At 34.4% G+C, this 15,951-nt stretch overlaps 1 protein-coding gene across 2 annotated transcripts in view; it reads right to left on the reverse strand.

The window, feature by feature from the left end:
• gli3 (GLI family zinc finger 3) overlaps nucleotides 1–15,337 on the reverse strand; it is a 160,309-nt gene extending 144,972 nt beyond the window's left edge. For both annotated transcript variants that reach the window (XM_088919355.1, XM_088919354.1), the window contains exon 1: nucleotides 14,981–15,337. The gene's annotated coding sequence lies outside the window, so the exon portion shown is untranslated. The remainder of the gene's footprint in view (nucleotides 1–14,980) is intronic.
• Between the last annotated feature and the right edge of the window lie 614 nt (nucleotides 15,338–15,951).

A 15,951-nucleotide genomic window follows, 5' to 3' on the forward strand; every position in this document is an offset into this window, starting at 1 on the left:
CTTCCAACTGGGTTTGAGCACTATGGATAAAATGATCCGGAGCAAAGGCCTTTTCCTTTTCAAGGGAGAAAGCTGTATTAGTCCTGTTCATCCTCCAAAGCCCTTAAGGCCCAGTCATTTCCAAATCAAACTCCTCTATGAATTCCACTTAAGGGCTGTTCTCTTTTGAGGGCGTACAAGAGTAAATTTGCCATTTTAATTTTACTACTGTGCACAATTTACTTGGCTTCTGCTGTAGTTCCCATGCATCTATTTGTTTTATCACATTTTTACCTCAAATTAATTGGGCTTTTCTGCATTTTTCTCTTTTTCAGCATGGTGCTTTACGTTCTTAATAAGGATCAGGCTTGTGCAGTGTCCTAAAGTACTGTTAGACAAGGTTGTGTATATGTATACATTTAACAGGTTTTACAGCAGTTCACAGTATTTAATATTTTCCCAGCCCAAGGCAGGATTGCATAGCGAATTTTAACACTCCCTTAGCAAAAAAGTGCTTTACTCCAACTGTGTATGTAGAGAGACAGTAAAAATGATCTCTGTAATCTCTGCCTTCTAAAACTGTATGTGTCGATACAATTCCAGTAAAAAAAAGAGTGATGGAAAATAAATAAGAATAAATGCAAACAAATTTGGAATTTTTAAGATCAACAGGGAAATCCTTCTATAGTCTTTTCAAGGGCAACTTTGCGATTGGCTTCTAGACCCAGTTAGCGGCTTCCAGTATTACTAATAAGATTATACTAGTGTGCTTCTTCATTTCCCAGACCATTCCACTTAAGATGCTTTGGAGAACTGGTATGGGACCAAATGCATTTTATAGCAGAATGAGCTGAGAACATCTTACATTTGTGGGTAACAAACAGACATGATGTAATCTTAATGCTTACAAAATTCTTTGCCCTTGCTACCATGCAGATAAGCAAAGTTTAAAAAGCACATCAATAAACCTTTAATTTCGCTAAGTGTTCTGAAATGAAAAAACACTTTTATGTGTTCTTTGTCAATTTACTGGTAGCAAAAATATAAAAAACTGAAGTCTTTTTTTCTAGCAAAAACAAATGCTATCATTTTCAAGACAATATCAAAAACATATTTAAGTTTTCTTCCAATGTCACAGTCTTTTTTGTGTTTGTCTTTTCTTAATTAAGCCAAAGCCATAACTGAACCACACAGTGTGGTGTTCCTATACACTTTAGTATATTTCATTAATGCAAAATAATAAAAATGCACAGATGTGCCAATTTCTCAAGATTAAAATATCAGTGCAGTATGCTTTGATCAGATCAGAAAAATAAAAAAAACATAAAATAAAGCCCATGTGAAATGGTGGTGACAGGTAAAATGAGAAACAGGCTTTAATTAATAAGCATTTAAGTACAGAATCATAAACGTACAACACAGTATTGCAAAATGAGAGGAGACAAAGAGTGCCAAAAGGGAAAGTATTAGGTCAGGAATGGTACCCAAATTACAATTTCAGCAAATCAGACAAGCTTTTAGCAGGGACTAGGATATTAGCCTGATGCACCCATTATAAATATAAGCAGGCAATCAGTCAACTGTAGTTAATAAAAATCATGTCACTGTGATATCAGGAAAAACATATGTACTGTACTGTATATAAACTATCACTATTTTTCTAATTACGTTCATAGAAACTACTGTTCGATGGACACTAATAAACAGATAAAGATTACTAAGGAATGTAAAAAAACAGTTACATTTCAAACTTGAGACAGCTGACAAGATTTTTTTTATTCTATAAGCCCTATCACTCTAATACATAATATTAGAACGTAGCCTGCTCCACCTAATTGAATATGTTAAAAGATGGCATGTTTGTTTAATTATGCTTTAAATTGTAGCCAATTTTAGATCAGTTTAGCCCAGTTTAGAACTGTAATCAGCCTATGAACCCTCTATTGTGACACCATGGGTCATTTCTTATGAGGACAGCAAAGCATCAGCATCTGTCTTTGGAAAGACATGAAATTCAAAGACTTTACTGCAAGTAAAACCTACTCTGCCCAACTCAAGTTGTGCTGAAGACAAGCGAACAAATGGCACTCCAGTTCAACAAAGTGGAGACAAATGACTCATTTCTTCAATTTTACGACAATATCCACAGGAAAGCTGTTGATTCCCTCTACACAACTGCAAGTAATTATTAGTACATTTATTTTTGAAGTAACAGTTAAAAGGTTTTTGGGTGTGGCTATATCCATACAAACTTTCATTCTTCCTACCATATGATGACTTTCTTTTTCCTGAGATAAAGCACAGTGCTGAGCCACCTACAATTACCCTGACCTGTCAAAGTGCACAGATTCCTGATTTCTGATTCCCTATATGACAGTCTTTTTTCCTTCATTCTCAAGGCTAGTAGCTTTCAGAGCTATGTGACATGAGCTTATTTGAAGTAAAGTAAGTCACCTGGAAAAATATATACTGTAGGGTAAAGCAGTACACACGAAGAGAAGGGAGAAAAGCAGTGGCTTTGTAAGGAGCATACTGCATTTAATGTATGTAAAATACATCTCAGTAAAGGCCAGTCAGCACTTTTAGATATGAAAACTTTCTAAAAGGCAAGAAGCAAGCTACAGCGTGATCGTAAAAAACCAAGGAAATTACAATGAGACGATAAATCTAGGAAGTCTATATTTTTCTCCTTATTCTCAAAAACAACTAACCAAAAACCAAATATTTTCTCACAAGCAATCACTATCCATTTTCTGTCACTTCCATTGCGACATTTTAAAACTCATGTTTCCTCAGTGTGCTGCCACGTCATGTTGAGAAAATAGGTGGGATTGAAATTTCAATTCAAACTTTGAAATAGGTGAATTTCTATAATTAAAACACATACTCAACAAAAATAATGCAAAATACTGTCTCTGGTTTAGTTCTTTCTTTCTTTTTCCAGATCAGGTGGATCATTTTCTTTAATTAACAAACATTATGCCTTTGAATCATGTGTGTTCAAAAGCCTTACTGGCAACTTGTGTTTAAAGCACAATAATAAGTTGTAATTACTGAAGTCTGAAGGACCACAACATATGTAATCAACACTTTTAAACTCAGGTACTCCCTATTAAGGTATGTTGAGAATAACTTTTTCCTTCTCTGTGAACAGTTTGCATTTTATGTCCTTCGAATTAACATGAACCATTTGAAACTAGCTCCAGAAGCTTGATTAATGATAGGCAAATGTGCCTATGATAAGTTAAATAGCTACAGGCAACAATAATGTGAAATAACAAACAAAATAGGCAATCAGCTAGGCAAAACAGCCCTATTATCAGCCCCATTAGAGCCCTAAGTGAGAAATTATTCTGCCTGAACACAGATCTATTTATCAAGTGTTAGCCATGTCTCCCTGAAGAAGAATAATGTTTACTTAAAGACTCTCCTGGAGATTTCTAAACTAAGTTATTACCCTCTTAGTAATTCCCATACCTGCACTCTATGCCTGGGTTAAACAAGATTATAGAAAACTTCTGCTGAGAAAAAAAATGTTCATACATGATTCTTCCAGTGGAATACAAGCAACTTGTTATGATGTACATACTATTTTTCTCACAGGGTGCTCTTTATTCATTAGTGATCTTGTAGTGCTCTCTCACACCTTTTCATTCTAGAAACAGGATCTGATGTATGATTAGTGTTTGCAAAGGGCACTGCAAATACATTTAAATATGTTCACACTTTATACAATTATAAGATATAGACAAATCCATCATTTACTCAGCCTGAAAACATTTTTTCTAGCATATCAATCTGCTTAGAAGTTATTTTTTGTATTAGGTGTAGTGTTTGGTCATAGATTATTGCCAAGTTAGTCTTTCGTGATTATTTCGTTGATACTATCTTTACAGATTTATAAAACAATTATAACAAATATAACAATCTCCTTAATAATATTGTGTATCCCTTATCACATACCTTCATTTCAAATAGCCTTTCTAAAGGTATTGTGGGTACTCATGTTAATATTAAATTGTTTCTCTAAAGAGCAAGACAACTTCAAGCTTAAACTTTCAGTCCACATAGAAATGAAAGAAAAGAGAATGTCACACAAAGCCATAATTCATATCTCCCTTTAATACCTGCCCATATTGGACAGGAAGGAATCTATTTGTTCAGATTTCCTAACCTTAGAAGATCCCTCTAGAGCTGAAGGTATAAAATAAAATCTTTTTTTTTTCCATACACACAGTATGTATACAAAAAACAAAAAAAGTTTACATTTCTTACACTTTGAAAATGGAGTAAAGATATTTTTAAATCAAAAACAAATGTGAGGACAATGCAGTAGGGCAGAACTCCTTTTTATAAAAAATAGATTTTATGAATCCCAAAACGTGACCTCAGTCATATCAAAAGGCTTGATAAACCTTACATATGCAACTCACGGAATATGCCGATTCCCATGTATCTTTACCAGCTAAAAAATCATTGGATTAATCAGATGTGACGACTGCTTGTTAAACTGTTATATAATAGGTCTGTCACATGACACTTATTAAGAGTCATATACAGTAGATGTGACCTCCTTAATCACAGTAGGTTCAAAACATTTTCATCTATATTTGTCTCTGCTCAATAATTTCTGAAACAGAAAACAAATTCCCAAACCTTCAACAAATAATAAGGTGGGGCAATTATGAAAATGCTACAACTGCATAGTCTTCGATTTGAAGAAAAACAGCTTGTTGTACAAAAACAGTTGAATTCAGAAAACTGGAGGTTGTTTTATAACAATTTCAATTGTAATCCAGTCCAAATTCATTTTTATTTAAAAATTAGAAGTAAAATATACCAGAAGAAACGATTATTGCTGTTTTGTTTACTTACCTTCACAAAATAAAGTGAAGTGAGAAGTGTCATTTAAAAAGAAATCACTCACAGGTCTTTTTGTATTTTACATATTATGCACAACTATTCCGCAATTAGATTGTACGTTCATTTAAAAATAAATAAAAAGTAACAAAAAAGTTAATTCAATTTTATTATCTGTGCCTCGGGTTAATTGACAAACAGAAGGAACATCTGCTGCCACTGTACTGTTGTAACAAGGATAATAAGTGCACCAATTCATAGAGACACAGTTAAAGATGAATCAAAGAAACAGCATGCTTAAAGCTTCATGCTAAATAATTTCCCCCTTTTTGTTCTGACAGTATGAAACAGACTGGCTTAGAGCATAGCAATCTGGCACCATTCAGCTCTCTCCACCAGAGGCCTCGCAGTCATGGAAACGCTGGGATCAGGAATCACACACAGGGCCTCACAACATGGCATTGCCCTCAACTCAAGGCATCCTGGTGCTGTGCTTGGCTTTGCCAGCCTGAGGCAGAGCATACCGAAACAGGAGCCCGGCAAAGCCCAGGAATTCACTGGGACCCAGGTGAGTGACAAAACTAAAACACATACACAGAGCTGCACAGAACACATAACGACCTTTCATACGGTATACTGCATAATGCTCTAAAGGTGTGATGGGCTACTCCATAATTACTGTGAACATGAATTAAGTCTGCTCGCTCTGCACCACGAAAGGAGTTTTCATTTAACTCCAATATCACCACATTTTTAGAGCGCATGTTTGTTCAGGTAAATATATGCGGTAAGTGGTGTCTGCCTTTGAAGATGACAAAATCTGATACTTATGAAAACAGTAATTTCAATTAACAAAACGTCTTATTGAACACGTTTGTTTCTATAAAGCAGCAGAAGAGCTTGTATGTGCAAGCTTCTCTAGAGTTCTTCATACATTTCAGGATGGATTAGACCGTAGAACATTTATGGCACTGAAATGGGGAAAAGGGAACTACTGTTCATTACAGGATCAACTAAAATTACTGTTATTAATGGCATTAGTTAGTAATGACTGTGACAAATTTAATTTTCTGAACTTTTTGTGAATTCCAAATTTATTCCTAATTTGAAACTATTTTTTACACAAGACAACTCTATGTTGACTTAATATGTGATGTTTTTTTGCATTTTCAACAATAGCATTCAATTAATTTAGTCAAAATGGTTGGACAAAACATTTGTGTACATATTCATTAAAATGAAATTGTAAAAATAATCTAAATTGCCCTTTTCATAATGTATCACAGACTAGCACTTTCTTTTTAACAAATAAAAAATATTTTAAAAGGACAAACATATAATCATTACATCACTACAACACGTTTTTGTGTCTCCTTCTTAAGTTACAGTGTGGGTAACAACCATAAAAGACATACTTCACCTTAATCAGCCAAGTTTCTTATCTAAATCATTGCCACTTCAATGCATCAGGGGTTAAAAGAGGCCAAAGGCTTAAGCAGTGGGATAATAATAAAATGTGCTCCTTTGAATGGAAATGTTTCTTTTGAAAAATCCAGACTGCTGAAGACAATGAAATACTTCAGCACTGCAACTGCCAAATTTTTTGATATATCTACAGCTCAGAGCCTTTCCTAGGTCCTGCTGTCTTTGATAACAAACATTAACACATTTTTATTCTCAGTTATTTTCTCCACTGATGAAATGATTCATATCAACCCCTTTTATACAATTAAATAATGCAGTATGCTTTGCCTCTGATTGTTCAATTAAAGTTAACCAGTGTAATAAATGTTTCAAATAACTAACATAAAGGCAAATAAATTGTGAACTCCTTACTCATAAATGTGCTTCTATGTAGATAATACCATTACTTTTATTAGTACATTCATTAATCATACAATTTTCAGCTTATATTATTCTGTTTTTAGACGCACATCTAAACATTTAAGTTCTACTTGTAATATAAGCACAATATATCAATTTTTACAATATATCAATTTATAGGTCTATTTAATAAACCTTTGATATTAACCCTTCACCTGTATGTGTGGAGCTGACGGCAAGTCCAGCTGCCCATTTCTGCTGGGAGTATAGTTTCATCTACAGATGGTAGGAATTGGGTTGACCTGTTGTACTGTAGCTGATAAGACTGCGTCCTTTGGTATGCCACTGGATGTGTTTCTACAGACTAATGCTACACAGCAGGGCTATATCAGGTCAGAAACAATTATGAGCTTTCGTGTTCGCTATTTAAAACTTTAAATCGTTTAAATAGCACCCATTACTTTCCTCAATTCGAAAAAAAATCTTCATTCTTCATTCTTGCAAAGGCCACATGTTTACGTGACTTACAAAACTCTGATGCTCCGATGAACTGTTTTTAAAGATTTTTTTTTAAAGTATCTTTGTTTTAAATCTCACTTTAGGGACCCAAGACATTTTAAGCATCTACCTTTTCCCCTGTTTGGACCACCAAGAGTCAGCTTTTTTACCTCGTTCGTTAGAATTCTTTGAATAACATGACACCCAGATCTCAGCCTTTTTCCACATTACTCCTATGGGCAATAAGCTCCTACCTTTTTCCTTGTGGAAAGCCCTGAATTGCTGAAAGTAACTTCCTATACAAATACTGTAGCTATGAAGATGTACTGTACTTGACTAGATGAAGTTTGGAAGCCACCACAGATCCTGAACTTTGACATAATCAAATCAAACACATGAAAAACCAACATACAAAGAAACACTAAGCAGCTATCTAATAACAGCTGTTGAATCCACTAGTTAAATTTAATGTTTTCTTTTCTTGGAACTTAAATTGCTCACTGTCAGGGTTGAACACATTTGTATTGACCTTTAATAAAGAAAGAAACATACTACAGAAACGTGCCTGATTCGTGGAGAATAGAATGTTAATTCTGTTACAGCTTTTTTAATATAGCTGCTTTTCTTTTAAACTCCTTCATTCTTCTTTAAGGAACCTGATTTTAAATTGTTCTTTACTAAGGGAGGATAGGACAGGTCATGATATAGTATAATTTTTAAGCATATATACAGTATGTAGACTTGTGTATGTCAGTTGAGTTGGAAATTAAATATATATGAAGAAAATACTGTATATTTGAGAAACTGTAGATTATATCATGAGATACTAACAAGTGTATCACAAAAAACACTTCTCATCACTGTGAAGTAAAACAGATTCTATGTGGTTCATTGTCATAAAACACTATGAAAAAGTGATTAACTTTACAGTGGTACCTGTTTCACATTATACAGTTCTATGCTAACTGAAAACTTTTCTGTTTTCGAAATATACCTTCAGTTTCCTTCAGTTTTACTAGAGTGGGAAGAAATGCATTGAAAAGGAGCTTTGATTCAGAGAGCTAAAAACATAAGTTGCCAGAAATTTTACATTTGAGATGTTCAACTGTCCTTGACAAGACAAATCAAGTTCTTTGCACCTCAAACTGTTTTATTAATTACATTTTCAGACCCCTGTTTATTTTGTTCTGTCACAATGCAAACTGTGGTTTATGCTTTCACATAACCTGCTGGTCTGCACAAAAACAACTTCCCTTATCATATGGTACTTGTTGGATGAAGCTTTAACAAAAAACATGTTTATAAATCAGATATTTTGCCTAAGACCCAAATGAACAAGGAAATACATTTCACATCATATCAATATAATTAGGAGGATCAATGAACCTGTGACATGAAGCAACATGTTTCTACTTAACATCCAATTTTTCCTCTGATTTACCTTTTCCTCGTTTGGTTAAAAGAAAATTATATTTTTGATTGACAAATGTGGGAACTTCACATTTCACATTCTTTTTTTGGCCAGATGTTCATCATCCACATTGCTTGGAACAGGGTTTTAAAAATTTTAACACATGCTGAATTTTGATGAGGCCCCTTATTAATAAATCCTTTACAATACATCATAAAAAGTAGAAACACAATTCATCAGTATGCATTTGGGGAAATTAACAAAAGCCCCTTTAGTTAATAACGAACCATTAACACATGTACAGTATCAGTACATGTACTGTAAGAAAAAAAAAGAATTGACTTGGAACAAACAAATTAGGAATTCTGTTTTTGTGATGATCATTTCACTCTGTTAATAAATACTATTTTTTTTTAAATCAATGCACTATTTTAAAATTGAGTAAAAGTCTGTTACTTGCCACTAGGTTTTACTCTTATACCTTTCCTGCTTCCTTCTAAAACACAAATAAATCACATCCTACTGAGTAGCTCTTCAAAGGCAGCAACACGGAATTCCTCTAGTTACCAGACTATTTGCTAGGCACATCACAGAGCTGTACAGGTGATGTACTATAATTGAAAGAGGCAGAGATCTAAAATACCCAAATCCACAGTTTATAAATAATTCCGAAAGCGAACACCATTCTGTAGCTGATTCACAACAATGTTTAACTGGGACTTTGGAATCAGCAGGGTCCCTGTGTGTTCAACTCAATTAAAATGTGGACTGTCGTGTTGTTTTTTCCTAAACTTGCTGTACCCTGAGTTGGCATTTATTTGTATTGTATAAAACAGACCAAAATCTCAGTTAACATACCAGTATACTGTATAGCACAATATAAAAAACCTTCCTCTAAATCCCAGCTGAAAAGGACTTTTCTAAAGGACACAGGGCTTACAATGAGCTAGAAAGTAGGGAGGAGGCTCACCTCTTAACCAGCCAAGCAGAAATAAAAGCAGTAATTCTACAAGTCGGCCAAGTACAAACACTTTCTGAGCAGTAATGGTGTGAAGAAGTGTTGGGCAGCATAGCCTGAAGGCAGCACTAATACACTGATGACTAATGGCCAGGCCGTGTAGACAATGAGTTTGGAGCTTGAAAACTAACAGAAACCATGCAGTACCTTGACAAATGGCCCTTCACAATTCCATTCATTGAGTAACCTTTAAGCACAAAATTTGCTCAAGTTCTCATAGGAATTGCATGACATATGCGTTTGGCCGGCAATTTTGCTTTTTTTGCCATGTCTAATTACAATTTCTTTATGAGGTTTGTATAGTCCCATCAAGCTGCTAGCATAAAGTGGCTTAAAATGCAACAAGGGGGATGTCCACCTTCTTTAACTGTCTGATTCCTCCAATGGGAGGCTTTGACTTAAAACACTTGATTACAATTACCACAACAAATTCCCTGCTGAGTATTGTTAAAACATACAGTTACACAAAAGCACCATATTTTACATGTGAAATACTGATTAGTCCTCAAATTGCAATGATGAAAAAGATCCATTCAGAGCCCTGCTGACAGTTCTCAAATAAAATAGGCCTTTTTAAAACGATCAGGTATTATTTTCTAATATGGACTACCATTACTTTTTATATGCAAAAGAGCCTAACCACTAAACACAAAAAGAAAGAATCTCTGTCTACCTTTCACCTCTGACAGGAGGCATAATAGCACACTAGATATAATGTGTTTGAGATCACAAATTTTCTTGGCATTGTGAAAAGTAGAAAATAAACTAAATGTATCTATAAGGTATCAACATTGGCATTTACACCTGATACATTTGAATCTAAACTGCAAAAAAGGGCAGTACATTATTCAAAATGTATTATCAAAGTCTGCTTGCAATATATTAGGAAATTATTATTTATTTTCTCTGTGAACATTGTTTGTAGACAAGGCACCATAACATCAAAGATTTTTCACTTAGGGGTTCTTAAGAGTTTAGAAGTTCTACACAAAGCATATTTACACATTTAAGCAGACTAGTGAAAGAAAAATGCCTTTTACATGTAAAGCATTTAATATTTGGGATGTTTATGACATTAAATCCAGTTTTACAAATACAAAATCCTTTCTCACCAAATTTCTATTTCAATTTCCACGTCAAAAAACTTGAAATAGACAAATAAATTAGAGGAATTCATTTCTTTGCCAGATAATATAACAAATGTATTTATCTACAGTAAAATTTAAAATCTGGAAAATACATATTTAATTTTAATAAAAGTATATTTTTTACATTGTGCCAGTTTACATGTTATTTTAAATATTATGATTGGTGATGCATGTTTAATTAAATAAGAAAGGCAAAATTATATGCAGCTTTTTGCACACATTCACGCAAAACAAACTGACTAGAAATTTTGCAAAACTGATACGTTCATAATTTGCACGACAGGCTAACTAAATGTCAAGGCCTTTATTACATAGGGTGCGCACGTATGCAAAATCTGGAGACAGGAAAAACGTTAGAAATGACAACTTCTGATCAAAGCACATGCTTTTCATGACCAAATTACAGTTTTGCTCGGCTACAATAATAAACTAGCAGTGCTGCATGAATAACATTTGCTTTAACTCTATTACACTGAGTTACTAAATGGGCAGCCTCTTCAGTGTTACATGTCTCTCACTGCTGGTCTGCAACAACTTCAGGACTTTGCAGACAGTAAAGGGCAGTGTGTTATTCAATTGTGCTACATGCAGGCTTTCAAGATTTTTTAATCTAGTTACAAACAGTGCGTTGTGCATGCCCATTTCCAGCCCCTACTCCCCACCCACACACCCCTGAGCTACTAATATTATTTTTTCCTAAAAAAAGACTCAGATCGCACTGTTAATTGAATGGCCCAGTTCATTTTCAGTCGGTTCAGGTCAAGGTAATAAAACAATAATTCTGCTTTAGAAACTGGTAAAATGGTTGTTTTCCTGCATCAAACTGCATTTCGAAGCTGACCCCTGGAGTTTGCGGGGGCCAGTTATTCCAGACAACCATCTAAAAGTTGCCTTTAGCAGCTACTAAAATTGCAGAAGGGGGTCTTACAACAGGAAGCCCAGAGAGCTTGTAAAAATGCTGCTGGAGCCAGGAACACATAGCATATTTAATCTGCAAACGAAGAGAGTCTACAATGATTTCAGCAAGATCTGAGGCATGCCCTCAAGGTTTTGCTGGGATCTGGGATTAGGGGATTGATAAGAAACCATGGTGCCCATAGACATGTTTTTCTTCTGCGGTTAAACACAAATGTGTTGAGACACTTGACTGCTGCTTGGTGTTACTTCTGAACTTTTATGAAAGCTATGGAGCTCTTTTTTTCACTGTCAATATATCAAAGTTAAAAATCATCAAAGTGTAAAATTTCATTTTAAGTCCTGGCCTGACTACAGCTCTATTTCAGGAGACTATTAAAAACAAAAACCTATAATAATAATACATGTCTTTAAGAGCCGGGTTTCAGAATTTGTATAAGTCATCCAACGTTTTTTGATCTAGCTAACAACTAATCCGTAACAAAATGTTAAAAAGCTACAATAAATATTAAGCAATGTAAATATCACTGAAATAGCCTGCCTGCTGTTGGTACAGATTTTCTTTCTTTGTTGCAGACAGTTAGGAAAGGTGTATAACTGCCAGAAAGCACACCCAGAGATACTGTACCTAGGGAAACCATTCACTTTGTTTTTCTCACCTTAAACAAAAAGGTACTTCATTTTACAATGCATTTTTTTTATTTGAGTTCTCCATTTCAATTACATCTTCTTAGAAAATAAATGAGTCCAGAGTTCTTGAGCATCGGTTTTAAATAGTAAGCTTTCGTATACACAGGGCTGTTGGCTAAAAAGCGCAGTTAAATATTCCAAAAGTAGTGATTTATTTCAGCTCCCTAAAGAAAAAAAAAAGGTTTTCAGTATAATCCAAAAGCACTACCAATCTCTCAAAAAGGTTTTCCAAAGGATGTGAAAACCTGTCAGTTCACCCATAGATGGTTTTTAAGATAAAGTCCCAATTATTGTCACCTGATACTGAAAATTAAAATATGCATCCTGTATGCCCTATAGATGAAAGGAGTGTTTGTGTACTGGCCATTAACACCATATTTATAAAAATAAAAAATTCTTAGACTGTTAGTTCATAAACTTTTTTGTGCCATATATATTTTTCCTTTGTGGTGGTTTTCTGGGGTGGAGGTAAAAAATGCTATTGTTCCTTCTAACATTTTCAACAACTGTTCTAAAAACGAGAATGACACATTAAATTGTTTTATTGCAACAAGCTTCTATTGGTCAAAAAACGATTATTCTAATTTAATTCAAAAATCATTTTTTCCATACACTGGATAAACGACTTAAATATCAGCACTTTTCCCTATATGATTTAAATGAGTACATATTATTTAATAATCAGATCAAAATTCCAGTTCATGTGCTTCTTTTACACAATCATAATGTTGAAATCAGCATTTTTATTAAATACTTGGTAAAAAATACATAATGAAATGTGGGAGCTTAACAGTCATTACCTACATTTTAATGGGTATTTAAATAATTTTACACGAATAAACTGGAGTGCTACTCACGGGACTTATATACACAGAAAACATTCTCGCACAATTAATATATTGCTCATGTCTTAAAAACAATGGGACCTTAAATATTAATATTTATTCAAGATTATTTTAATCGTTATATATAATCATGACCAATAAGTCATTTTCCTAAAAATATTTTAGACTATTTTTTTCTTTGAGCATATTCGTAATACACATTTTTGGGGCTGTTCGGTTTTTAAACAACAGATCTGCAAGAGATCAGTTTTAACATGGCTGTTGCTTTTAAGAGTAATTGTCCTGTGCCGCCATATGTAATGGAACTTTTAAAATTAGTAAATTATTCATAAAGTGACAGTTAATAATAATATCTGAATATGCACCTTTTAACTCGTACGATTTCTGCCCTTGATATAGAGAAGAAAATATAACTGGGCTATTAATTCTCAAAAAAAAGTCATATATTTGAATTTTAATTAAATGCAACTTTTGGGGCATGTTACAAAAATTAACAAAGCCTCATTAAGCACTTATGTTGTTCGGCTTTTTTAGATTCAGAAGGTGAGGAACTTTCGTGAAATACTTGCACAACAAAACGCTACACGGCAGAATTTAGGCCCCTTTGGTTTGATGTGTGCTCTGAAACTTGTCACTTTGGATAGTCTGAAGGGAATCTGAATGAAAACCGAATGTGTATGATCTACCAATCCAATAGACTTAATCTCACAACCAGTGAAAACCTTGAAAGAGCTGGCAGAGAACTAAAAGGGAAAGTTTTAAACAAATTTCCACACGTGATGGCAAGCTGCCATTTGAAAGCAAACTAGAAGCCGAAATGCACATTTTAAATGAAATCTGCTTAAATCAAATGCAAAGTTTGATGAACAAACAAATTCGACAGCGCATTGCTATAGCTCTTTATTGTTAATAGTCTGTAGGAAAATGTTTCGCAAAAGATACCACCAATTCTTGTGTAAGCAATTTATGTGTAGTTTTTGAGAGCTATTCCATAAAATCTCTATATATGAGGCACTTAACTTCATTGGCTTTGCTGTTCAGTCGTCTTTTATACATCACTGCAAAAAGGAGTTAAACGTTATAAGCAGAGTATAGTTAATCGATAACGATCACTTCTCCGCGAATGGAAAAAAAACTAAAAAGTTGAGAGGATGCAGCACTCTTGGAATACATTTCTAAATCACACGTTACATTCATTAAAGCAGAGTTTTGTGTTTTTTAAACCACACACGAATGTTGCATTAACAACGAATCGTAAGCTTTATACAGTATCTTTTTTTAAAAAATAAACAGTAATGTTTCGTTTAATCGCCAGCAAATGTTTATAAATTACACTTGCCTCCGACGCGCTCCATAGACTTCTACCAGATTACAGTAACCAGCAAACAATAAAAGCAAAGAGATCGCCTATCCAACAAGTTTAGAAATTTTTCAAAAATGCCAGTATTGAAAATGGTAGAACAAGCGCTTTTCCATTGCTTAGACAACCCCCTTCAAAAATGAGGAATCTAGTAATAAGTTATTATTTAAATATGTTAAACTTTCATGCTTTAAATGCTAATCTTTTGTGTTGTTTTAAGAGGTGGCAGAACGAGAAGAATCTTTTTTTTTACACTTTTCTCAGTCTCGGATTTTTTCAGCAAATTTTGCAGACTTTTACTAAATTGTAATCTGATCCCTCTGACAGACTGCAACAGACATTCTTTTTTTCAAACTTTCATAAGCTGCCAGGGCTATGCAGTTCAAAAGAAGCTCAAAATTCATCACGCTTCTTTTAGTTTCTTGTACTTACGTGTCTGAAAGCTCCTTTTTCCAGGCTGCTTCTTGGATCTTTTTTTTCCCAATTGAATCTTTTTTTTTTTGTCTGGTTGCAGATGTTTCTTCAGTTTTCGCTTAGCCAAGAATCATGCGCTCTTTTTCTCAAGCTTCACTTTCTGAAAAGCGCTCAACAAGAAAACTTTTTTCTCCTTTCTGCACTAAACTAAACAGTATGCACCTAACTAGTCTCTTAAAAAGTGCCTACAAACCTGTAAAAACTACAGTCTGTCTGAGAGAAAGTATTAATCTCGTGGTTGAGTATTACTGTATTCAGTGTAAATTTAGTTGAGAAGAGGCAACTCCAGCTGCTCTCCTCTCCACGACTCCTCCCTTCGGATCGCACTCTCTTTCTCTTCCCTCTCCCTCTCTCTCTCCCGATCCCGCCGCCTCTTAGCAATCACAGCACTGCCTCGGAGATGGTTTGATCACTCCGCACTGGGATTTCTTGTGCCACTCTTTTAGCGCTGACTTCAGAGCCACAGAGGTGGTGGAGTACGAATTGGAGGTCTCGCTGGGTGGGAAAAAAATAGCAGTACACTTTCTTAGTGTACTTAAAAAGTAACCTCATCGGTTTGTGATAACGCGGAGGGCTTGTGCTGCGTGTTATAATGTCTCTCCACGTTTTTTACAAGCTGGGAAATAAAATAACTGGAAGGGCGAAGATGCTAAAGGTGCAAAAAAGAGAACGGTTTACAAAGAAGCACGGGGAATGTATGATGAAAATCCATAACACGGACAGATGAGCTTCCAAATCTTCACAGCATTTGTTAGCGACAGAAATTTCAGGATTAAAAAAGCCATTTAATGTAAAGCAAAAACCAAAATAAAAAATATGTGTAGCTGAATGTTACTATTTTGAAATGTATTCAAAAGCCACAATTCAACCAAAATATTCTGTGAGAATAATGTGACATTTAAGAAATACTTCAGTACCATGATAGCTAC

The sequence above is a fragment of the Atractosteus spatula genome, chromosome 6 (assembly GCF_055471065.1).
Source record: "Atractosteus spatula isolate fAtrSpa1 chromosome 6, fAtrSpa1.hap1, whole genome shotgun sequence".
Lineage (NCBI taxonomy): Eukaryota > Metazoa > Chordata > Actinopteri > Semionotiformes > Lepisosteidae > Atractosteus > Atractosteus spatula.